A 2,689-nucleotide genomic window follows, 5' to 3' on the forward strand; every position below is an offset into this window, starting at 1 on the left:
GCTATGGTAATCGAAATAGTATTGGGAATAGTAATGAATATAGTAATTGATATAATACTGGATGTAGTAATCGATGTGGTAATGGTTAAAGTAATGATATGGTAATAGTTATGGTAATGGGTATAGTAATCGATATAGTAATGGATTAAGTAATGGATATAATAACTAATATGGTAATGGATATAGTAATGGATATGGTAATGGATATAATATCGGATATAGTAATGGATATGGTAATGCTATGGTAATGGAAATAGTAATGGGAATAGTAACTAATATAGTAATTGATATAGTAATCGATGTGGTAATGGTTATAGTAATGAATAGAATAATGGTTATAGCAATGGATATAATAATGGATATTAATGTCGATTTCATAATGATATGGTAATGGATGTAGAAATGGATTATAATCAATGGATATAATAATGGATATGGTAATGGCTATATATATATATATATATATATATATATATATATATATATATATATATATAATATATATATATATATATATATATATATATATATATAATAATGTATATATTAATGCTATAATAATGGATATGATAATGGATATAATAATTGATATAGTAAAGGATTTAGTAATGGATATAATAATTGATATGGTAATGGATATAGTAATGGATATAGTAATGGATACAGTAATGGATATAGTAATGGATTCAACCTAAAAGATCCCAATATGTACTACTAAACACAGTGACTGTTACATCCCACGATTTGTTTTCCTCCAAAGCATTATTTAGCCACAGGATTTAATAAGGATTATTAGTTCATATGTAATTAAATTAAACAGTGTATGCTCAGTGCCTTTGACATACCCATTTTCTCAGTCCTCAGAGTGCTATTTCCTTGGAGTTCACATTCAGGCTGAATCTTTGTCAAAGTGTATTTCCTGCAAGGCTTCAATGTTACCACAATAGTGGAGTTCACCGTTTGATGCTCAACAGTCATGTTTTTCCTGATTCATCCTGGTACGATATGTTGTATGTGTCGGAGGTTGAGGCCTTTAAGTCAATCTGAAAGCCATAGCTGACAGGCATGACCGTGTATGTACCTATAAGATTAAATGAAAAGATTGATCATTATTTATTCATTTATTTATTCAGGTGAACTATCCCTATCATGCACAGTCTTAGAATGCATCTGAAAAAAGAATTGGAACTCACACTTTGGTGGTGTTGGTTTAGTCTGGCTGCCTGAAAGACCAAACAGACAGGTGAGAATCACGAGGAACAACGTGACATTACAACATCACAACAATCCATTACAACATCACAACATTCCATTACAGCATCACAACATTCCATTACAACATCACAACAATCCATTACAACATCACAAACATTCCATTACAACAGTAGAGAAACATGATCTACTATCAATGGACACAACACAGCATCCCATGGAGAAGAGGCCAACCTGTGGGGATAGCTGTAGTGGAAGTCAGGGTGCTTGCAGGGTCAGATGTCTGGGTTTGGGCGACTGCCGGTTTGCAGGGTCAGAAGTGCTTGTGCTCGAGTCGCCAGTTACTATAAAATAGAGAACGACACACTTTTGATGTGAGACAGAGACAATACATTTACAGCATTAACAGACGTTAATGTAGGAGGTATAACAGGCTACATCAATCTATTTCACTATAATGCACACAGGTGTGAACACACCAAGGCTCTTGACCATTTTAAATATGTATATATATTTTTTACTTCACATGAGAGAGGGTATGGAATGTTCCAGACCCAATTACACCTTTTTAAGGTCTGGTCTACTTTAGATGATTTGTGCTGTTAACATTGTATTGGATTTCCTGTAACCAAAACCCTGAGCTTCTAAGGCAAAATGCAAAAAGCAGCGACTTAAAATGTTTACTTCCTTATTTCAATACAATTAGGTTGTCACAATGTTTCAGCATACACTTGCTTTGGTTTGGCTTGACCCGCAAGTATTTTCCTACATAGGACTCATACAAAACGACACAAAATGAAACAGAAAAAGCACTTAGAGCTGTAGAAGTATTCAACCCAAAATAAAACACTGTGTTTCTCTTCCATTTGAACAGAGACCTACAACAGAAAAAAACACTTAGGGCTATAGAAGTATTCAAGTGTTTTTCCTTGCTCAACTCCAAGGGAGACGCACCCTGCACTGCCATTTTACTGGTAACCGCCCACCCAATGAAAACCTGGTAAGATGCTGCTGTTGTGACTGGCTGGGGATTCTTTTTGTTACTTTTTCACACGACTACACCTCTTCAGGATTGAAAGGTGTTACTCTCAGTTTGTGAATATGTAACTGGGGTAAATGCGGTGAACATACCAGTGAGTCTGCTATCAAAGTTTGATTGCAGAAGTGAAATGTCTTCACACATCCAGTGAGGGTTGTTTGCAGTTGCGTTTGAGACAACAAAAAAATTGACCATCAAGAGGAAGCTATGCCTTTACTTATTAATGGAGAGCTGGATGCTATGTACTTTTTGCATAGAGGCTTGTGGGGGTTCTGGTGGCTTGTTCATCAATGGCAAGATGGCCAAGGTGGGGTGTGATAACGTGATGAAGATGAATAAGGCGAGATGTGACGAAGGCTATCTCCCCCAATCTCTCTCTCAAAATCTACATTTAATCCATTTTAAATTCAGACTGAAACACCACTAAATGTTGAAAAA

General features: G+C 35.3%; 1 long non-coding RNA gene across 1 annotated transcript; it reads right to left on the minus strand.

Annotated features, from left to right (window-relative positions):
- Positions 1-759: 759 nt before the first annotated feature.
- Positions 760-1,504, minus strand: LOC135538144 (uncharacterized). Its single transcript, XR_010455327.1, has 3 exons — positions 1,447-1,504; positions 1,194-1,223; positions 760-1,081 (listed from the first exon to the last, which is right to left on the minus strand). It is a non-coding gene; the product is annotated as an uncharacterized LOC135538144 (long non-coding RNA).
- Between the last annotated feature and the right edge of the window lie 1,185 nt (positions 1,505-2,689).

The sequence above is a fragment of the Oncorhynchus masou genome, unplaced genomic scaffold, assembly GCF_036934945.1.
Source record: "Oncorhynchus masou masou isolate Uvic2021 unplaced genomic scaffold, UVic_Omas_1.1 unplaced_scaffold_9168, whole genome shotgun sequence".
Lineage (NCBI taxonomy): Eukaryota > Metazoa > Chordata > Actinopteri > Salmoniformes > Salmonidae > Oncorhynchus > Oncorhynchus masou.